General features: G+C 50.2%; 1 pseudogene; it reads right to left on the minus strand.

The window, feature by feature from the left end:
* Positions 1 to 11,611: 11,611 nt before the first annotated feature.
* Positions 11,612 to 14,598, minus strand: LOC144599107 (uncharacterized; annotated as a pseudogene).
* Positions 14,599 to 23,912: the final 9,314 nt, after the last annotated feature.

Consider the following 23,912-nt stretch of genomic DNA (forward strand, 5'->3'; position numbering starts at 1 on the left):
GGCTGGTCCTCTCACTCATCGAATCCAGCATCCCTGCCTCACTGGACCCACATCAATTTGCATACAGGGCAAACAGATCCACAGAGGACGCCATCTCTCTGGCTCTTCACACTGTCGTGACTCACCGAGAGAGACAGGGCACGTACGTGAGGATGCTATTCATTGACTATAGCTCTGCCTTCAACACGGTCATCCCCACCAAGCTCAGGTGTGGTGCTACGGAGCTCTGTTTCAATCACTCGAATGAGTGAGTTCTAAACATTTTTTGGAATTCGGAGGAGGTACAGCGGTACTCTAAACATCTTTGGGTATCGCTGCGACGCTACAGAAATCTTTTTAAAAGGTTTCTGTGTGTTTTGGGGCTGCGAGCGGTGTTATCAACTGACTGCTCAGCTCCCACTACTGAGGCTGGCAACCTGCCAGGAAACTGTGGCGCACAAAAAGGGGGAGAAAAACCTGTCTGGACTGATACACCTGCGTCCAGAACAACCCCCCCCCCTACCCTACTGCCTCGTCGCTACTGACCGGACCGGTCTGGTTTTCGTGCGGTGTGGGAGTTTTCTACACCCTCGACCTTCTTCTGTGGCCTTGAGACCTGGAGCTGAAGGAACCTCCTCCCTATCAGAGATAGGCATCCAACAATAACAGACTGCAGGTGAATCCCTTTCGTTGCTGCAGGAGCAGCGAAGACCAGCGGGGATTGCTTGAGAAAGTCTGCAGCTCACCAGGGAACGCAGGAGAGCAGAGATACCCGGGCCAAGAGGCCGTGACGCAGCAGTTTCTAGTGGGAGCCGCCATTATTGACGTTCGAGGCAACACCACTCGCCTCCCTCCCTTGAACTGTTCTACACTTGTTTGTGTGTTTGGACTTGGCCCCGTGCCTTTTGGATTGTCTTTGACTTTGTGTATCAGTGTTTTGTTTTCACTGTAATGCCTGATATCATGCAGGGTCAGCGTTCTGGGGGATCGGGGCCTTCGGGGAGTTATGCTAAGGCGGCTGCTTCAGCTGCTTCGGCTGCTCCCCTGGGGGCCCGGTTCCCCATGAGGAACCTACCCTTTGAACATGGGGTCAGGTGCTACATGCCCCCCCAAATGAACCTGGAGGACTGCTCGGCTGCTGTGGCAGTGGCAGCCAAGCCTGCAGGCATTGTGTATGTGGGAAAAATGTTTGGGAAGGGCGTGTTCTTTCTGGAGTCCGTTGAGGGGGTGAACGCGACTGTATGTAAAGGGGTCACAGTGGGTGGACTATTCTTACAGGTCGAGCCCCTGGAGTCCACCGCGCAGCGGGTGGTCCTATCCAACGTCCCGCCCTGCATCAAGAACGAGGCCCTCCTTCCCCACCTTCATACCCTGGGTAAGATCCTCACCGACATCACCCCAATACCCATGGGATTTCGCAGGAAGGACTTGCAGCACGTTCTCTCCCTCCGGCGCCAGTTGACAATGCTGCTGGACCGGGAGGAGGTGGTCGACGGGCGCTTCTGTGTCCAGCAGGATGGGCGAGACTTCACCATCTTCTGGACATCGGAGCGCCCGAGGTGCCACGCCTGCAAGGAAGTGGGGCATATTCGGAGGAATTGCCCCAAATCCCGGGCGGAGGCCTCCGCCTCCAGTGCCACTAACCCCCCTCCCCCCCCCCCCCACTCCCACTCCCCCTGTAGTTGAGTCAGGGAACCCTGGGGATGGGGAGGGTCAAAAGAAGGGGGGCAAGGTGGCGAAGAAGATAAGGCACCTGGGGAACAAACCCCCCGGGGATAAGACTTTGCCACCCATCCCGTCACCTCCCGTTAGGGAGTCCGCAAGCCCCATAATCCAGCCAGGGGCGGAGGGGATTGGGCGGGAGGAGGGGGAGCCGCAGACTAGGGTTGCTCAGGTGACCCCAGAGTCTGTGAGCTCCTCCCCTTCGAAAAAAAGTAGGAGGAATCTCTCCAGGGAGGAGCAGAAGGGGGACATAGGGGAATCTTCCAGTGGGGCGGGGTGTACTGTGGTGGAGGATGACTCCTGCCCTCTGGTTCAGGCCCCGGTTCCATGCTCTGAAGGGGTTTCTGGGGAGGGTGGTGATGGGGACCACTCGGGTGTAATGGAGCAGGGAGAGATTCCTGTTGGGGAGGGAATCGCGATTCAAGCACCCGAGGAAGCCCAGGAGCAACCCACCCAGGACGAGGTTGAGAACACGCCTGTGGAGTTAGGGATAGTAGGCGGGGAGGGGGAAGGGGAAACCAGCCCTTCTATCCCGCAGGACCTGGCTCCAGAGGGACTCCCTGAGTCTGGGGCACCAGAGTCCACTCTGGGCCCAACTGGTGGCGGGATAGACCCCACTGTCAATGGTCTTGACTGCCCAGGTACACCCGAGGAAGGCCCCTCTGCCACTGGCCCCACGGTGGGGACTGAGGTGGAGGTGAGACCAGAGGGTGGGGAAGAGGTAACCGCTGCGCAGGGTGGGGCAGGAGTCTCAAGCACAGAAGGTGTGTCCAAGGATGGGAATGGTGACTCCATCTGCAGTGGGGGGGGGGGGGGGGGGGTGGAAGGGGACTCCTCGGACAATGAGTCAATGGATGTTCTCGCTGCCCCCGACGCCACTCCTCTCATTCCAGTGGAGGAGATCCGTGAGTTCATCGCGGCCACCGAAGGAGCCCAACATCGGCCCAAACTGGCCTCCCTCCGGTGGCCGAACTTACAAGGGGTCACCAGCTCCCTGAACCTCATCCTCAGAAGGAAGGGGAGGGGAAAGGGAGAGACGGGGGTGAAGGGAGGGACAGGGGTGAAGGGAGGGATGGGGGTGAAGGGGAACGACTGGCGTCAGCTCAGGTCTTTCTTGGACGACCTGGAAAAGGACGCCGAGGCCCAGAGCAGCGTCGTTCCTGCTGAGGGTAGAGGGATCAGTAGAGCGTCCCTTGTTGCCAAGATCCGGAAGGTGAAACGCACTGCCAATCCATCTAGGGTCCGTAGCGGCAAAGGCGACTCTGCTGTCAGTGACCAGGGGACTGGTGAGGGGATCTAGTGTACTCCTGACATGGCGATCACCATAGCCAGTTATAACATAAATGGCAGCAGGGGGCCTCTCCGCAGGTTTAACCATCTCTCAACCCTGAGGGATGGGAAATATGCGGTGAGCTTCCTGCAGGAAACCCACACCATCCCAGGAGACGAGTCCACCTGGCTCCTGGAGTGGAGTGGTGAGGTCTTCATGAGCCACCTCAGCTCCATTTCCAGTGGGGTGGCCATTTTGTTGGCCCCGAATTTCCGGCCAGAAATCCTAAAGGTCCAGGAATTGGTGCCAGGCTGCTTGCTTCACCTGGCCGTGTGCCTGGATGGCGTGCCGTTGCATTTTGTCAACGTGTACGCCCCCAAGCCCGCCCTGTTGCAGACGTGCCTGTTCCGGGAGGTGTCTACCCTTTTGAGCTCCATCGACCCTGGAGACTGCGTGATCCTCGGGGGAGATTTCAACTGTACCCTCGAGGAAGGAGACCGTTCTGGTATCCAGCGCGGCCAGGAGTCGGTGAAGAAGTGGAAGGAGCTCGTGGGCTCCTTTGACTTGGTAGACACCTGGAGGAACCTCCACCCCGACTCCAATGCCTTCTCCAGGAGGTCAGAGGGGGGTGGTTCTCGCATTGACCGCCTGTACATTTCTCGGGCGTACGTCTCCCGCGTCTCAGCGGCCTCCATGCGACCGATGCCTTGCTCGGACCACCACCTGGTGTGGGCGGAGTTTACTCCGCTGCGCACGAGGGGAGGGTCCGCGTACTGGCACTTTAACAACCGGCTGCTGGAGGATCGCCGCTTCCGGGACTGGTTTGTGAGGTTCTGGACCACTTGGAAGGGGAAGAGGGGAGGATTTCACTCCCTGCGGCTATGGTGGGACGTGGGCAAGGCCCACATCCGGCGTTTCTGTCAGGAGTATACTAGGGGGTCTACCAAGAGACGCAATTCCAAGGTCAGACAGCTCGGGAGTGAGCTGCTCGATTTGGATTTGCGTCTAAGTCAGACCGGTGGGGACCCGACCCTCTGGAGGGAATACCAGGAGAAGAAGGACACGCTGAAGGAGCTGCAGTTACAGCAATCCCGAGTCGCGGATCCAAATGCTCCACGATTTGGACCGCGGTTCACCCTTCTTCTACTCGCTGGAGAAGTGGCGGGGAGTCCGTCAGCAGTTAGTGGAGCTGCTCGCTGACGATGACTCCCCCGTCACCGAACCAGAAGACATCAACGCGGCGGTTCGTTCCTTTTATGGGACCTTGTTTTCACCGGATAGCTCTGGCGTGGACGAGTGCAGTGATCTGTGGGAAGGTCTAACCACGGTCGGCCCGGAGGGTGCCGAGCGTCTGGACGCCCCCCTGACACTAGACGAACTGACCGCGGCCCTCCATCAGATTCAAAGGGGCAAATCCCCTGGCCTGGACGGCCTGACAGCAGAGTTCCTCCGCACTTTCTGGGGGACCCTGGGGGAGGACTACACCATGGTCCTGAGGGAGAGCCTGGCGACCGGGGAGATGCCCCTGTCTTGGCGGAGGGCTGTAGTGGTCCTTCTGCCCAAGAAGGGTGATCTCCGCCTACTAAAGAACTGGCGCCCGGTCTCCCTCCTCTGTACCGATTACAAGGTCTTTGCTAAGGCAATGGCCAACCGTCTGGGCCCAGTGCTGGCCCAAGTGATCCACCCTGACCAGTCTTACACAGTCCCAGGCCGGTCCATCCAGGACAATATCCACCTGGTCCTGGACCTGGTCTACCTGGCTCAGGAGACCGGTGTACCCACTGCCTTTCTCTCCCTTGACCAGAAGAAGGCTTTCGACAGGGTGGATCACGAGTATCTGTTGAGGACTCTGCGGGCGTTTGGGTTCGGACCGCACTTTGTGGCCCGGATCCGACTTCTAGACGCCACTGCGGAGTGCCTCGTCAAGGTCAATGGATCCTTGATGGCCCCCATTCCCTTCCGCAGAGGAGTACGTCAGGGCTGCCCCATGTCAGGCCAACTGTACGCCATCTGCGTGGAGCCATTCCTTAGTCTGCTTCGGAGGAGGTTGACGGGCATGGTTCTACGCGAGCCAGATATGGAGGTGGTCCTCTCGGTCTATGCCGATGACGTGCTCCTCATGGTCACTGACCCCGCTGATCTGCAGAGGATGCGCGAGTGCCAACGAGTCTTCTCGGCCGCCTCCTCTGCAAGGATCAATTGGGGGAAATGTTCTGGACTCTTGGTGGGTCCATGGCAGGTGGACTCCCTCCCTGAGGAGATGCGGTTTTTCACGTGGAGCACCACGCACCTCCTTTACTTGGGAGTCTACCTGAGTCCCGTCGCGGAGACCTGGCTGGCGAACTGGCAGGAGCTGGAGTTGAAAGTCGTCGCCCGGCTTGGGCGCTGGTCAGGTCTCCTCAGCATGCTTTCCTACCGGGGCAGGGTGTTGGTCATTAACCAACTCGTGGCTTCCCTGCTCTGGTACAGATTGACCACATTGGTCCCATCAGCCACTTTTGCTGGGATCATCCAGAAGAAGTTGGTGGACTTTTTCTGGGGCAACGGAAAGCACTGGGTCTCTGCAGCGGTCCTGAGTCTCCCGATTGAGGAGGGCGGGCAGTCGCTGGTGTGCATCCGCACCCAGTTGGCGGCTCTCCGCCTCAGGACTCTGCAGAGATACCTGTACTCGGAGCGTCCTCCCAGGTGGCACGTGCTGGCGACGCACTTTTTCCAACGGGGCCGCTGCCTTCAAGCAGGTACGCGGATCCCGATGGTGGGCGTCAGCCGTGATATCCTGCTGGGAATGCTCGGCTTCTACCGGGACTTGCTGAGAGTTTGGAACCTGGTTGCTGTCGACCGGGCCCCCCCCTCTGCTGACGGAGGGCGACGGCCCAGGCGTGAGAGCAGCCGGCCCTTGTCCTGCCCCGCTGGGTGTCGGAGAGGCTCAAATGTGTGGAGCACCTGCGGCTGAGCAAACCCCCGCTCAGCCGGAAGTACTCGTCGGACCCAGGCGCGTAATCCTTCCCGGGAACCGGTCCCACACAACATGAGTCGCATTTCCTCGACACCCTTCATCTCCCTCCGAGACGCAGGGAGGCGTGTCCTGTACGGGCTCCTCCTCCACACCCTGCACTTCCTCGCCCTGGTCCACCGTCCGGACACTAAGTGGCGGTCGGTGTTGCCTTCCGGTCACGAGGTGACCCCGCGGTGGGGGTCCCTCTACGCAGGAATTCTGCCCCTCTCCATCGGGGACCTGGGGTGGAAGGTATTGCACCGAGGAGTCCCCTGCAACCTGTTCCTCGCGCGGTTCACAGACTCGCCAGCCGCCTGCCACTTTTGCGGGTTGGAAGAGTCTGTGTACCACGTGTACATGCAGTGTGTGAGGTTGCAGCCCCTGTTCCAATATCTAAAGGGGCTGCTCCTTGCTTTTTGGCTGCATTTTTCACCCACCATCCTCATCTTTGGACACCCTGTGCATAGGGGAGAGGGTAGGGCTGAAGATGTCCTTGTTGGGTTGCTCCTGGGCCAGGCCAAGCTGGCCATCCGCGACTCACGGCGCCAGGCGGAAGAGGGCTCTGCCCGAGCCAGCTGCCTGCCCCTTTTCCGGGGTTACGTCCGTGCCAGGGTGGTGTTGGAGAGGGACTACGCGCTGCCCACGGGCACCCTGGAGGATTTCCGGGACCGCTGGGCACCGCGGGGGATTGGATGTATCCTGGATAGGGATTGTAATATAATTGTATAATAGTTTCAATAGGTATATTTGTTTGTATAATACTCTGGTGGTGGGTTCTGTTTTGGTTTTATTGTATTGTATATATTATTTTAATATTTGAATAAATATTTTTGATTAAAAAAAAAAAAAAAATTTAAAAAAAGAACACTGAAAAAGTCTGGTCTACCCCAACAGCTGCTGACGACCTTCTACCGCTGCACCATAGAGAGCATCCTAACACATGGCATCCCTGTGTGGTATCTCAGCTGCACGGAGGCAGAGAGGAAAGCTCTTCAGCGGGTAGTCCATAGAGCTCAGAGGACTATTGGAACACAGCTACCAGCCTTGGAGGGCATCTACAACACACGATGCCTCAGAAAAGCCACCAGCGTCCACAAAGACTCTTCACACCCCTGCAACAGTCTGTTTTTTGAACTTCGACCATCGGGCAGACGATACAAGGCCTTCTACGCCCGCACCTCCAGACTCAGGAACAGCTTCATCCTCAGGCCCATAGCTGCTATGAACCGGTCCTGCTGAGCCAGATGGTCACATCGTACAGTGAACCGGCACGGATCTACTTGCACTTTATTCTGTTTTAAAACTGTTCTAATTCGTTTCATTGGGTTGTTTAAATTAATACTGACTAGCTAATTAATTTATTTCATCTTATGGGAGGTGTATTCCCAATCTCGTTGTACCCCTGTACAATGACAATAAAGATATATTGTATTGTAAGGTAGAGCTGTTTAAATCATGTAAGAATATAGTTAAATGCACAGAGTCATATTTTTAGAGTAGAGAATCTAGAATTACAGGGCATAAGTTTAAGGTAAGGAGGGAAAGATTTAAGAGGAATCTGAGGGGCAAATATTTCACACAGAGGCAAGTGGGATTAGGGTAGCTAGGACATCGTTGGCCAGTGTGGGCGAGTTGTGCCGAAGGGCCTGTTTCAAAACTATATGACTCTATGACTCCATGACTCTATAACGAGGACTGTAGGCACATGGAATGATCTTCCAGATGAAATTGTTGTGGCAAATTCAATTACAATATTTAAAAGACGTTTGAACAGGTGCATTGATTGGAAAGCTTTAGGGAAAGGAGGCAAACACGGGCATATGAGATTAGCTGAGATTTGGAATCTTGGTCATCATGGGCAGTTTGAATAAAGGGCCAGTTTTCATGTTGTATGACTATAACTATGTATGATTAACCATCCCTCAACATCCTCTCAGCTCACACCACCACCAGTCACGTAAATCAGTCTCTGTTGGTCTCCACCATGTCACTGACACTATCTTTGTTCTCTCGAACCCTGACAATACTTTGTAGTTTAAGCTCTGATTTCTTTCTATTCTGAGTTCTGACGAAAGGACATTGAACTTCTGATTTCCTCTCCACCCATAATTTCTAACTCTTCTACCTGTAGTATTTTCTGCTTTTATTTAACATATTTAACATCCAATGTAGGTGGAAACAACTCCCTTGTTTACTTTTAAATAGAATCACAATATTCTCCCGGTTTAGCTACATGAGGTGACACATTTCTTTTGGTTTTTACTATGACTGGCTTTCAGCCTGTAAAATTGTTATTTGAGTGTTCTTGATTTTCTTAATGTTATAAATTACGAAACACTGCAGAGACAAGTTTGAGAAATAAGAGCAAGGATTTCGAGACATGCCATTCTTAAGGGCCTGTCCCACTTAGGTGATTTTTTTGGTGACTGCCGGCGACTGTCAAAGTCGTAGCAGATCGCCAAAATTTTCTTGTACCCAACGACAATGACCACGACAATGCCGAGTCAGGTCGAGATTACACCATCATCTGAAACATTGCGAAATTCCCACGCTGTCAATGCTTCTCCGGCGTCCTAATTTTTGCTGAAATCACTGACAAGTCAGTAAGTACTTGAGAGTTTTGAACAATAATATCTTGTGTGGGTTACTTAAAAACCAAGCTTCACTGTAACAAGGCATAAACTGGATTTACTTCCAGTTTACTAATAGCTGTATTAAAAATTTTTTTTTTTAAGTGGTTAAGTGGATTTCTGTGAAAAGTGTGTAGCCATTCTTTGAAAATATATGGGAGATGCATATCTGGTTTCTGGGTTGCATATCTGGGTTGGGAGCCCACTTTAAATGTAATGGCTGATGACCATAAATATCGCAAAAATTCCCACGCTTACCTGACCGTCAAAGAGTCGCCTCCAATCTACCTATCAAATGTCCTGACGGTAAACAAATTGGTTAAACACAAGCATTTTATGGTATTTTCTAATTTGTTTCATTGGGTTGTTTAAATTAATACTGACTAGCTAATTGATTTATTGCAACGTATGGGAGGCGCATTCCCAATCTCATTGTACCCCTGTACAATGACATTAAAGATATATTGTATTGCATTGTATTGTATTGTACTGCTTGATTGTATTGGTGTACAGTTTATCTTTGACTGGATAGCATGCAAACAAATGGTTTTCATTGTACCTCATTACACGTGACAATAATAAATGAATAAACTAAACTAAAGTACACATTGGTGGTTGAAACGTAGAATATAAACTATAATCACATACCATATTTTTTCATCTGCAATTTGTGAGATGTGTCTGTTCAGGAGAGTAAATTACAGCAAAGATCTCATTCCACTGGAGTGGATGCAGAGGAGATAATCAGGATGTTGCCAGGACTGGAAACTCGACCTTTGAGGAAAGATGAAGCTTCCACGGCTACCCTAAGAGGAGATCATTCCTCCATTTGCAAGTATCCCCACCCCTCGATAGTGGGACCAGACCTGAACACGGTGCTTCTTGTCAACTTGGCAAGTGTATTTGCATCATAATGAATATGTTCAATGTGGTTTGCATTGCATCCAAAGTGCAAAACATTTATGAAGCATGTTTCCATCTCATACACACCTGGTAGACACAAAATGCTGGAGTAACTCAGCAGGTAAGGCAGCATCTCAGGAGAGAAGGAATGGGTGACGTTTCGGGTCGAGACCCTTCTTCAGATTGATGTCAGGGGAGGGGGCTGGACAAAGATAGAATGTAGTCGGAGACAGTAAGACTAGTGGGAGAAATATAAGAAAATAACTGCAGATGCTGGTACAAATCGATTTATTCACAAAATGCTGGAGTAACTCAGCAGGTCAGGCAGCATCTCGGGAGAGAAGGAATGGGTGACGTTTCGGGTCGAGACCCTTCTTCAGACTGATGTCAGGGGCTCGAGACCCTTCTTCAGACTGATGTCAGGGGGTCGAGACCCTTCTTCAGACTGATGTCAGGGGGTCGAGACCCTTCAGACTGATGTCAGGGGGTCGAGACCCTTCTTCAGACTGATGTCAGGGAGGCCCGCCGGAAGTTGGAGGAGCAGCACCTCATATTTCGCCTGGGCAGTTTGCAGCCCGGTGGTATGAACGTCGACTTCTCCAACTTTAGATAGCTCCTCTGTCCCTCCCTTCCCCTCCTCCATCCCAGATCTCCCTCTATCTTCCTGTCTCCACCTATATCCTTCCTTTGTCCCGCCCCCCTGACATCAGTCTGAAGAAGGGTCTCGACCCGAAACGTCACCCATTCCTTCTCTCCCGAGATGCTGCCTGACCTGCTGAGTTACTCCAGCATTTTGTGAATAAATAGACTAGTGGGAGAACTGGGAAGGGGGAGGGGATGGAGAGAGAAAGCAAGGGCTATCTGAAGTTGGAGAAGTCAATGTTAAGTTGGAGAAGTCAATGTACACTGTTGGGGTGTAATCTACCCAAGCGAAATATGAGGTGCTGTACCTCCAATTTGTGCTGGGCCTCACTCTGACAATGGCGGAGGCCCAGGACAGAAAGGTTAGTACAAAACATTTATGAAGCATGTTTCCATCTCATACACACCTGGTAGACACAAAATGCTGGAGTAACTCAGCGGGTAAGGCAGCATCTCAGGAGAGAAGGAATGGGTGGCGTTTCTGGTCGAGACCCTTCTTCAGATTGATGTCAGGGGAGGGGGCGGGACAAAGGTAGGATGCAGTAGGAGACAGGAGGACATTGGGAGAACTGGGAAGGGGAGGGGAAAGAGAGGGACAGAGGAAATATCGGAAGTTGGAGAAGTCAATGTTCATAACGCTGGGGTGTAAACTGCCCAAGCGAAATATGAGATGCTGTTCCGCCAATTTGCACTGGGCCTCACTATGACAATGGAGAAGGCCCATGACAGAAAGGTCAGACTGGGAGTGGGAGGGGGAGGTGAAGTGCTAAGCCACTGGGAGATCAGTTTGGTTAAGGTGGACTGAGCGAAGGTGTTGAACAAAACATTCGCCGAGCCTGCGTTTGGTCTCGCCGATGTAGAGAAGTTGACGTCTGGAACAGGGGATACAATAGATGAGGTTGGAGGAGGTGCAGGTGAACCTCTGCCTCACCTGGAAAGACTGTTTGGGTCCTTGAATGAAGTTGAGGGGGGAGGTAAAGGTTGCAGGGTAAAGTACCTGGGAAGGGGTTGGTTTGGGTGGGAAGGGACGAGTAGGCCAGTGAGTTACGGAGGGAACAGTCTCTGCGGAAAGCAGAAACGGGTGGAGATGGGAAGATGTGGCCAGTAGTGGGATCCCGTTGGAGGTGACGGAAATGTTGGAGGATAATTTGTTGTATACGACAGCTGATGGGGTGGAAGGTGAGGACAAGGGGGACTCTATCCTTGTTACGAATGGGGAGAGGGGGAGCAAGAGCGGAGCTGTGGGATATAGAGGAGACCCTAGTGAGAGCCTCATCTATAATGGCTTTCTGAAAATCTAAGTAAACAACATTTATTGACTCTCCCTTGTCTGTCCTGCTCTTTACTTCTTCAAAGAATTCCAGCAAATTTGTCAAACAAGACCTCACCTTCACAAACCTATGCTGACTTTGGCCTATTTTATCGTGAACTTATAAGTACTCCGTAAGCTCATCCTTTATCTTCTTCTTCTTAAGCCCTTGGCTCCTCTGGGGAGCATAGGCCATTGACAAATGTCCTCCACCTCACTCGGTTGTTGGCGGTTCTTTCGAGATCTCCCCAGTTGAGTCCACTCCTAGACATTTCTGCCTGGACACCTCTTCTCCAGCTGTTCCTGGGGCGACCTCTTTTCCTTTTTCTTTGGGGGTTCCATTTCAGGGCTTGTCGGATGATGTTTGTGGCAGGTTTTCTGAGGGTGTGTCCAATCCAACTCCATTTTCTCTTTCGAATTTGTAAGTCAATGGGATCCTGGCTTGTTCTTTCCCACAGGTCCACATTGCTTACTTTGTCTCTCCTCCAGATGTTTAGTATTCTCCTGAGGCAGGTGTTAATGAATGTTTGTAGCCTGTTTGTTGTGTGTTTTGTTGTTTTCCATGTCTCTGATCCATACAGCATTACCTGCTTCACATTTGAATTAAACATGCGTATTTTGGTATTGATTGAGATGTATTTTGAACTCCAGATCTTCCTGAGCATTTTAAACACCACCCTTGCCTTATTGCTTCTGCTTTTTATGTCTGCATCTGCCCCTCTGGTGGTGTCCACAACACTGCCTAGGTCTGTGAATGTTTCTACCTCCTCCAGGGCAATGCTGTGCATGAGGATAGGGTTGCTGGTTCTGGAGTGGATCTTCATCACCTGTGTCTTTGCAGTTTGGGTGTAAGACCAAGTTTTGTTGCAGCTTGTAAGAGTCTGTCCGTCTTCTTCTGCATTTGTATCTGTGTGTGTGAAAGGAGAGCTATGTCGTCTGCAAAGTCAAGGTCATCTAGCTGTTCCCACATTGTCCACTGAATTCCATTTCTTTTCCCTTCAGTTGTTTCCATCATAATCCAGTCAATTGCCAGGAGGAACAGGAATGGTGAAGGTAGAAATCCCTGCTTGACGCCCGTCTTGACGCTAAAGCTCTGGGAGAGCTGGCCTGTATGCATAGCTTTGCATGAGGTTCCATCATACGAATTCTTGATTAAGTTTATGATCTTGGTGGGAATTCCATAGTGGTCCATTAGGCGCCATAGTGTTGTCCTGTCTAAGCTGTCAAACGCTTTCTCAAAGTCGATGAAGTTGATGTACAGGGACGTGTTCCATTCAATAGACTGTTCAATGATGATGCGTAGTGTTGCTATGTGGTCTGTGCATGAGCGATCCTTCCTGAATCCTGCTTGCTGGTCCCGTAGCCTCTTGTCTACAGCTTCCTGAAGACGGTTGAGGATGATCCAGTTGAGAATTTTACTGGGTACAGAAAGTAGGGTGATCCCTCGGTAGTTGTTACATTTTCTTAGGTCACCTTTTTTTGGCAGTTTCACAATGTATCCCTCTGCCCATTCAGTGGGTGCCTTTTCCTATTCTCAAATTCTCCCAAAGAAGCCGTAGAGCATGTGTTGGTGAGTCTATATCTACTTTAAGGACTTCAGGTGGAATATTGTCATGGCCAGCTGCCTTGTCAGTTTTCAATTGCTTGAGTGCAGCCTTTATTTCTGATTTTTTTGGTCTTTCACACTTAATATGTAGTGGTATCCTGGTTTTGGGAATATGTGGCTGTACTGCCGGTGGTGGCCTGTTAAGACTTCTTCGAAATGCTCTACCCATCTTTCGAGCTGCGCCTCCTGGGTTGGAAGCAGTTGGCCGTTCTTGTCTGTAATTGGTTTATTACTGTGCAGGTATGTCCCGGATAATTTCCGTGTAATGGTATACAACTACCTCATGTTCCTTTGAGTCACCGCAATTTCTGCCTCTTTGACTAGCCTCTCCACCAGTGTTCTCTTGTCCCTCCTGATGTTCTTTTGCACTTCTTTGTGGCATCTGTTGTACTCCTTTTGGGCCAAAGCCTTTTCAGCTCTTGTTCTTGAGTTGTTCACCTTCTCTTAGAACTTTCTCCTCTGTTGGATTGTGTTGAGGGTTTCTGGTATTATCCACTCCTTGTGCTTTTGGGTCCTTCTCCCTAGGGCCTCCTCAGTGGTTGAGCTCCAAGCAGTTTTTAGGTGTTCCCACTCCTCATCTATTGTCCATCCTTCCTTCCTCCTCAGCTGTAGCTCTGTATTTTCCCTTGCGAGGATATCCTTGAACTTCTTCACCACTTGAGCACTGCTGAGGTATTCAGTCTCCTCAGCCTTAGCTTGAATTGCCCTACCAGGTGGTGGTGGTGGTCTGAAGCTGCATCTGCTCCTCTTCTTGCTCTGACATCTTCCATGGACCTTTTGAACTTTTTACAGATACAAATGTGGTCAATTTGATTTTATGTGACATGATCTGGTGACACCCAAGTTGTTTTGTGGATTGTTTTATGGTGGAATACACTTCCCCCAATCACTAGGTTATTGTTAACACAGGTCCCAGCAAACATTTTGCCATTTTCATTCATATTCCCCACTCCATGTTTTCCCATTCCCTCGTATTGGTCTCCAATCCTTGCGTTGAAGTCACCCATCAGGACAATGAGATCTCTGGCTGCAATACTACCAAGTAGGTGGTTCAAGCTGTCATAGAACCTGTCTTTGACCTCCTCCTCTGCATCGTTGGTGGGTGCATAACATTGGATTATGTGGGCTTTCACTCTCTTGTTGTTGATTTTGAAGGTTGTGGAGAAGAGGCGAGAGCTGATGGGTTTCCATGTCGTTAGAGCCTTTCTAGTGTCCTTCGACATTATTATGGCCACTCCCTCTGTATCTTTCGCTCTCTCATCTTCCTTTCCGGAGTATTGGCCAATTGGCCAATTTGATCTCCCCTGACCGTGCCCATCTTGTTTCTGCCAAGCCCAGGACTGAGAGATTGTAGCGCACCATTTCATTGGCAACCGTTGCAGCCTTGCCAGCCTGGAACATGGTTTGGATGTTCCATGTCCCCACAAGGATGGATTTCTTTGGCGTCAGAAGGTGTGTCAGCTTCCCAGCGCCCTTGCGGGTTTGGCTGGGAAGCGTCATGTTCTCCATCGCTGGCACACCTTCTTCAACCAAGTGTGTCATTTCGATTTTATTCATCAATGTTTCTGTAACTCACAATTTTTTCCAGGGTGGGGTAGTTAACCCCACGCCGAACCCCAACTTGGAGGACCAGGGACTGCTTCGTCTGCCTCCTCGCCCATGATCTGTCCGGTTTGGTTGAATCTGCCAGGGATATAAAAACCCATCCGGCATAGCTCACAGGATCACTGGAGTACGCAAGCCTCTCCACCACGTCAAGGTTGCAGTCCAGGAGAAGCTCATCCTTTATAATGGAGTCTAAAATCTTCCCAAACACCAAAGTCAGACTATCATTCCCACTATTCGGCCCTGCTCCCTTTTTGTGCAGTGGGGTAATATTAGGAATGTTCCAATCTTCTGGGACCACTCCTGACTCTAGTGAGTCCTGAAATATCACTATCAATGTCTCCACAATCCCTAAAGCCACCTCTTTCAGAACCCTAGGGTGCAGTCCATCCGACCCAGGTGACTTATCCACCTTTAGCTCTTTCAGCTTCCCATGATAATAGCCACTCCACTAACTTCCACCCCTGACTCTCTTGAATTTCTGGCATGTTGCTGATGTCTTCCACTGTGAAGCCTAATGTAAAAAAGGTTATTCAACTCCTCTGCCATTTCTTTATTCCCCATTATCACTTCTCGTGCATTATTCTTCAGCGATCCAACTTCTACTCTTGCCTCTTTCTTGCTCTTTTTATAACTGAAGATTCTTTTGCTATCGTCTTTTATACTATTGGCTAGCTTACCTTCGTATTTCTTTTGTTCTCCCCGTATTTTTTTTTGTTACCCCCTGTTGTTCTTTAAAAGCAATTTAAAAGCTCTTTCTATCAATCTCCGCCTTAAAAATACCCAATGACTTGGCCTTCATAGCCATCTGTGGCAATGTATCCCACAGATTCACCACCTTCTGAGGAAAGAAATTCCTCATTTCCTTTCATAAGGTTCGTCCTTTTATTCTGAGGCTGTGCCCTCTGGTCCTAGAATCTCCCATTTGTGTAAACATACTCTTCACATCCACTCCATAGAGGATTTTCACTGTTTGGTAAGCTTCGATGAGGTCCCCCGTCATCATTGTAAATACCAGTGAGTACTGGCCCAGTAAGTACAGGCCCAGTGCTGCAAAACACTCGTTATACGTTAACCCAATCGTACCCGAGATCATTCTTGTAAGCAGCCAGAAAACATTGTGCACATTGGCACAATGGACATAGGTAGGAAAAGGGATGAGTTCTTGCAGAATAAATATAGTGCAAAAGATTAAAAAGCAAGACTTTTTTATTGTTGAGCAAAAGTTAAAATGCATACTTAAAGAGTATTCGTCTCCAGATTACTCCCTGTGCCACATGCTAGTGAAGGTAGGAATGGGGTTGACCTTACTACTTCTATAGGGTATCAGGTGACATGTCAAACAAAATGACTCGAAATCAAGGATCAGTACAACTTAATCTCTTTTATGCATGTATGCTAAACCCTTGTCTCCAGCTACATCTTGTCTCCAGCTACATATCCCCCCTTTTGGTTGATTGAACGTTCAGCAAAACGGATCACACTAAACTTGCCATACGGGAAGTAATCTGTACCTTTGGATAATATTGTACATTTCAGCAGAGTTTCAAATATCATCCCTCAGGCTGATAGTAATGTATTTAATATTCTTAATCTTTCCAGTGTGATTTAGACAATAGACAATAGGTGCAGGAGTAGGCCATTCAGCCCTTCGAGCCAGCACCGCCATTCAATGCGATCATGGCTGATCACTCTCAATCAGTACCCCTTTCCTGCCTTCTCCCCATACCCCCTCACTCCGCTATCCTTAAGAGCTCTATCCAGCTCTCTCTTGAAAGCATCCAACGAACTGGCCTCCACTGCCTTCTGAGGCAGAGAATTCCACACCTTCACCACTCTTTGACTGAAAACGTTCTTCCTCATCTCCGTTCTAAATGGCCTACCCCTTATTCTTAAACTGTGGCCCCTTGTTCTGGACTCCCCCAACATTGGGAACATGTTTCCTGCATCTAATGTGTCCAATCCCCTAATTATCTTATATGTTTCAATAAGATCCCCCCTCATCCTTCTAAATTCCAGTGTATACAAGCCTTAAATCACACTGGAGAGATTAAGAAGTCCTTACAATGGATTATTTCAGTCATCAGCCTTTGGTCCATATCTCTTTGAAGTTGCGATGCCTCTGTTTATAGAAAAGTGAACAAAAAACTACATATGTCAGAAATTCAAAATAAAATCAGAAACTGGTGGAAATCTTTCACAAGTTGGGTGGCTTCTGTGGAGAGAGAAACAACGTTAGTGTTTCACGTCAATGATTGTTCATTGGCATTTTTATTTTCACATTACTAATTCTGATGAAATGTTTTAGACTGAAATGTTGCTGCCTGATCTATGAAAATTATTCGTACCATTTTTTTTCCATTCTTTCCCATGAAGCTCTTCTGTTTCATACATGACCTTGGTCATGTCTACCCTGAGAATCCTAGCTTCCATAATACGATTTAAATCCCATTTTTCCCTTAAATTGACACAAGCTTGTTCATTAACATATATAAAGAGTATGACAGTCCTGTCTGAATGTTGCCATTTAGTCATAAGAGTACGTTCCAATTCATCCTTCTTTTCTGTGGTAAAACATCTTAATTTCCCAGCCATATTCTTTCTCTAATAATGACTATGTTATACCTGGAAAGATTTAAGCCCAAAACCTTGTGGCAATTATCACAGTAATGTTGCATCTTTCATGAGTTGATGGCAGTGATTATCAGGACCTCTTCAAACTATTTCACAAAATCTTGATATTGCATCATTTTCTATTTGTCCTCCCTTTCCTTTTACCACACCCTCTCTACAAACTAACACTACCCTGTTTTTCTCCTTTCCCAGTTGTACAGTCTGCCCGCATAAATGTTTATTAAATCGCTGTTTGCTCAGATACCACGGGTCCTGCTGTGAGTTCCCAAGATTTTCATTTGTTACTAGACCAAACCTCCCTTGCATTGGTGCAGCATCCTCTCCTCCCCCCTCCTCCCCCTCCCCTACCCCCCTCCAACTCTCCCCTCCCCCTCTCCCCCTCCCCCAAACAAACAAACAAGAGTTTTAGTATATAGATTTCAGACTTGCAGCATCTGCTTTTGCTTCAGCATTTTGATTTTCATTCTTTGTTACTTCATATCTGATTACCTATTTGAGAAGGGTCTCGACCCGAAACGTCACCCATTCCTTCTCTCCCGAGATGCTGCCTGACCTGCTGAGTTACTCCAGCATTTTGTGAATAAATCGATTTGTACCAGCATCTGCAGTTATTTTCTTATTTGCATCATTTTTTTCTTTTAACAGTGAATTATTCCTGTTTCCACCAGATCATATTCTTTTGTCTTTTTCTGTCATCAGCCTTTGGTCCGTACCTCTTTGAAGTTGTGATGCCCCTGTTTATAGAAAAGTGAATAAGAAAACTACAGATGTCAGAAATTCAAAATAAAAACAGAAAATGGTGGAAATCTTTCACAAGTTGGGCGGCTTCTATTGAGAGAGAAACAACGCCAATGAACTCTTGATGGCCCGTCAGCCGGCCCTCGACGTGCTGGAAGTCCCTCCGACGACCGACGACGATCCGCAGGCAGGGGCCTCGATCGCCCGCATCTCCCCCGCTCCTCGACGTCCTTCGTGGCGGGACCCGGCTGCAGCAGCACACCCAGCCGGCAGCACGTCTTTCCCGCGCAGCCGGCCGGCAGTTCCTCCGCAACCCACCGGAGGTCGCTGGTGGTCGGACACGGCTGCAGCAGCACACACAGCCGGCAGTTCCTCCGCACGCCACCAGAGGTCGCTGGTGGTCGGACCCGGCTGCAACAGCACACCCAGCCGGCAACACGTCTTTCCCGCGCAGCCGGCCGGCAGTTCCTCCGCACGCCACCAGAGGTCGCTGGTGGTCGAACCCGGCAGTTCCTCCACACACCACCGGAGGTCGCTGGTGGTCGGATCGGCCCGCACAGCCGCCCGTTTCCACAGACGCCAGCAGAGGGGGCTGGTGCTACTTTCACCGGCGGTGGGGCCTTTCTACCCGTCAATGCCAGCAGCCCTGTTCGTTCCCGGGAAACGCAGAGGCTGGCCGTCAGTGATTGCTTCGGCGGCCGGCCAGATTCATTGCTTGTTTGTGTGGGATCGCCGCACCAGGGCTCGTTTCTTTGTGGACACAGGGGCTGAGGTGAGCGTCCTTCCCCCTTCCAATGATGACCTCCGCAGTGGTAAACGCGGCCCCCTCCTCTCCGCAGCCAACGGGACTCCAATCTGCTTGTATGGGGGTGTGCACGCTCTCCCTCAACGTCGGAGAGGGCCGCTTCTCATGGCCATTCGTCATTGCGGATGTGTCCCAGCCGTTGCTGGGTGCGGACTTTCTACAGGCAAAGAAGACCTGGCTATGGCCACGATGCTCGTGCACCCACGGGCGGATGCACCAACCAGCCTGACGGTCGACGCTTCGGATGTGGCGGTTGGGGCGGTGCTAGAACAGCGGATTGATGGGTGTTGGAAGCCTCTCGCTTTCTTCAGCCGGCACATCAGCGGCACACAGCGGAACTACAGTGCCTTTGACCACGAGCTCCTTGTCCGCCAGTCCGCCAGTCCTACCTTGCAGTCCGCCACTTCCGCTACTTCCTCGAGGGGTGAACCTTCACAGCGTACACTGACCACAAGCCCCTCACCTTTGCGTTCGCCAAGGTGTCCGACCCATGGTCAGCTCGCCAGCAGCGGCAGTTGGCTTTCGTCTCGGAGTTCACTACCTCCATCTGTTTCATCGGGGGCAAGGACAACAGAGTGGCCGACGCCTTGTCTCGACCTGCGGTCCACGCCATCCTGCAGGTGGCCGATGGCATCGACTACTCAGCCCTGGCGGCCGCCCAGTTGACAGACGTTGAGATGTCCGCCTATCGTACCGCCGTATCGGGCCTGCGGTTGGAGGACGTTCCCTGTGGCGCTGGGGGCGCGACGCTACTGTGCGATGTCTCCACCGGGCAGCCGCGCCCCATCGTTCCCATTGACTGGCGGCGCAAGGTGTTCAAGGTGCTCCACGGGCTGGCCCACCCTTCCATTCGGGCAACGACGACACTCGTGGCTTCCCGTTTCGTGTGGCACGGGTTGCGTAAACAGGTTGGGCATTGGGCACGCACCTGCATCCCGTGCCAAACTGCCAAGGTACAACGGCATGTGCGAGCGCCAGTCCAGGAGTTCATCGTCCCTCGACAGCGGTTCGATCACATCCACGTGGACATCTTGGGGCCGCTGCCACCTTCTCGGGGCTTCACTCACCTCCTGACTGTGGTTGACCGTTTCACGCGGTGGCCAGAAGCAGTTCCACTGCCGGACACTTCTGCCTCTACTTGTGCCCATGCCTTGGCGGCACACTGGATTGCCAGGTTTGGGGTGCCGCTCGACATCACGTCTGACCGAGGGCCGCAATTCACCTACGAACTGTGGTCGGCAATGGCTCAGCTACTGGGGGTTAACCTGCACCGCACCACTGCGTACCATCCGCAGGTGAACGGCCTGGTGGAACGCTTCCACTGCCAGCTCAAGGCTGCCCTGAAGGCCCGGCTTGTTGGCCCGGACTGGGTCGACGCGTTGCCATGGGTGTTGCTGGGCATCCGCACTGCGCCCAAAGGGGACTTGGCCACCTCCTCGGCTGAATTGGTGTACGGGGCCCCGCTGACAGTGCCCGGTGAGTTTATTCCATCAGCCCAGGGTCAGGAGGAACAAACATCGTCCGCCCTGCAACGCCTTCGGGAGACTGTGGGCAAGCTGGCACTGGTGCCGACGTCTCACCATGGTTCGGTGCGGTCACATGTCCCTTCTGCTCTGCAGGACTGTCCGTTTGTTTTCCTGCGCTGGGATGCGCACCAGATGCCCCTTCAGCGGCCATATGAAGGACCATTCAAGGTGCTCGAGCGTGGCTCTGCCACCTTCGTTTTGGACATGGGGGGTCATCCTGAGACAGTCTCTATTGCACAGCTGAAGCCGGCGCACGTGGACATTAGCCAGCCGGTCCTACTGGCGCGGCCTCGCCCTCGGGGTCGTCCAGCGTCCCAGCCCTTACCCCCAGCGTCCCCGCGGTTGTCTTCCCCTGGCGGCGTGGCTCCGGTTCCGCCTCCCGCCGTGGTGCGCACACGGGCTGGTCGTCTCATACATCCCCCTGTCCGTTTCGTGCCTCCGGTTCTTGGTGGGGGGGGGTCCTGTGGCGGTGCCCGGGGATTAGGCCACTCCCTGGGTCATCCCCCTCGGCACTGAGTGTACAGGGCTGGTGAGGGGTCTGGAGCTATGGGGTTTGCCTGAAGGGGCGAGAGTTGACTCTCTTGCGAGAGACGGAAGAGAGTGGATGTCTGATGCTACATTAAAGTTACTGTTGATCCTTACCTGGCGTCTTGCCTGATTCCTGCTGCGTCCAGACCCACTACACCTTATTCTTAAACTGTGGCCCCTGGTTCTGGACTCCCCCAACATTGGGATCATGTTTCCTGCCTCTAACGTGTCCAACCCCTTAATAATCTTATATGTTTCGATAAGATCCCCTCTCATCCTTCTAAATTCCAGTGTATACAAGCCTCGTCGCTCCAGTCTTTCAACATACGACAGTCCCGCCATTCCGGGAATTAACCTAGTAAACCTATGCTGCATTATATTGTAGTTTGGTTCTAATGCTGGAAAAATGTGGGGGGTTTTTCTTGTTCTCAGTTTCTGTTGATATCTTCAACTGGAAAAATGAAAGAATGGCATGTCTCGAAATCCTCACTATTATTTCTCCAACCTATCTTCACTGTTTCATAATTTACAATGTTAAAGAAATTAGGAACACTGAAATAACAATTTTACATGCTGAAGGCCAGTCATAGTGAAAACAAAACGAAACATGTCACCTCATGTAGTTAAACCGATAGGATATTGTGGTTCTACTTAAAAGTAAGTAAGAGTATAATTTAGTTTATTATTGTCACACATACTGAAGTACGGTGAAAAGCTTTAGTTTGCGAGCTATCCAGTCAAGACTATACAATTAATTAATCAATTAATTAATCAATCAATTAAGCCAACCATATTGCGCCGATAAAGGATAAAGGGGATAACATTTAGTACAAGACAAAGTCCAATAAGGTCTATTTAAAGATAGTTCAAAGTATCCAATGAGGTACATGGGAGGTCAGGACCACAGTCTAGCTGATAAGAGGACCGGACAAACTGGCAAATTGATCCAAAATTGACTTAGTAATGGGAGGGAGTGGGTGGTGATGGATTGTTTCTCTGATTGGAAATCTGTGACCAGTGGTGTACCAGAAGAATCGCTGCTGCAATATTTTATGATTAGAATATATATTATTGACCACTATGGAGTGGTCAAAATTGAGTCTTTCAATCAAAATGACAAACTGCAAAGGGTGCAAAAAGAGTTTTTGGAAGTTACCGGGTCCAGAAGCTTTGAGTTGGAAGGTGAGGCTGGAAAGGCTAAGCACGCAGCCAAGACAATGCAGGAGTGACTTCGTGACAAGTCTGTGAATGTCCTTGAGTGGTGGCCCAGCCAGAACCCGGACTTGAACCCAATCAAAGGCGCCTCAACAAAGTACTGAGTAAAGGGTCTGGATACTTATGTAAATGTGATATTTCAGTTATTTCTTTTTAATTACTTTGCAAACATTTCTAAACACTTGTTTTCGCTTTTTTATTATGGGGTATTGTGAGTAGATTGATGATTAAAAAAATGAATTGAATCCATTTTAAAATAAGGCTGTAATGTAATGAAATGTAGAAAAAGTGAGGGGGCCTGAATACTTTCTGAATGCACTGTAACTGTATGACTCACTATCTGCATGAACAAAGATGAAGGGTATAAATTGTTTCCCAACGAGTGGACATGCCAGATTAAGATGTAGTGAAGTATAGCTCTGAGGGTTTTTGATGTGATTTATTGGATCATGTCTGTTCTGCAGTGTGGAATTGTGTGGAGCAGACAATTCGCCGCTCCTTTAGAGAACTGATTATAGTGTCTTCATGCCTTGATTACAGCCAGTGTAAGATGACTCCTTGGTGAATGATCTTTAGCTTCAGGAAGAGACACACAGACCGGGGTGGTAAAGTTTAAAAAGATTTCAAATTAAGATAATGTTTCAGTCCATTATATCACACATAGATCCAAAAAAGGAGAGGTTTTGGATCCATGTGAAGGTAGACACAAAATGCTGGAGTGACTCAGCAAGTCAGGCAGCACCTCAGGAGAGAAGGAATGGGTAACGTTTCGGGTTGAGACCCTTCTTCAGACTGATGTCAGGGGAGGGGACGGGACAGATAGGATGTAGTAGGAGATAGGAATACAGTGGAAGAACTGGGAAGGGGAGGGGAAAGAGAGGGACAAAGGAACTATCTGATGTTGGAGAAGTCAATGTTCATACTGCTGGGGTGTAAACTGCCCAAGCGAAATATGAGATGCTGTTCCTCCAATTTGCACTGGGCCTCACTATGACAATGCAGGAGGCCCATGACTGAAAGGTCAGACTGGGAGTGGGAGGGGGAGTTGAAGTGCTGAGCCACCGGGAGATCAGGTCGGTTAACGTGGACTGAGCAAAGGTATTGAGCGAAATGATCGCCGAGCCTGCGTTTGGTCTCGCCGATGTAGAGAAGTTGACATCTGGAACAGCGTTCATGTGTTTTGGATCCATGTGTTTGCTGACGGCTGTAGATTAGCACTGCACGGGGGCATCTACCTGGACACTGACATTATATCAATGAAGCCATTGCCATTTGTCACTTTACATATCCACAGAGCTCACATGTACTCAGTAACGGGGCAATTCCTTTTCTATGGAATTGCATGGAGGATTTTGTGGCCAAATACATTGGGGATCTTTAGGGTCAACAAGGTCCTGGACTGCTTACCTGTGTACTGAAGAGATGGTGTCAGATGGATAATCTAGGTGCCTTCATTGGCAAAGAATGCAACAGCATTTCTTTATGGAACACAGATCGATTCTACCCCATCACATTTACATTTTGGGAGAAGTACTTTGTTCGCTTTGAAAAGGAAACAATGGAGCAGACCTTCTCAGCCATGCATGGAGCACATGACTGGAATGTTATGAATTCCAACAACAAAAAGAAAATAGTTGCTGGAAGTGGATCATTAATTGAACAATTATTCCAGTCCTGTTGTCCAACTACATACAGAAAGGTAATTCAATTTATTAATAGTGCTGTGATTTCGGACCTGATATTTTACTATGAGTGATAGTACCAGAGTAAAACGTGTGTAAAACACCTTTGAGCTCTATAATGCA

This window comes from Rhinoraja longicauda, chromosome 13 (genome assembly GCF_053455715.1).
Source record: "Rhinoraja longicauda isolate Sanriku21f chromosome 13, sRhiLon1.1, whole genome shotgun sequence".
Lineage (NCBI taxonomy): Eukaryota > Metazoa > Chordata > Chondrichthyes > Rajiformes > Arhynchobatidae > Rhinoraja > Rhinoraja longicauda.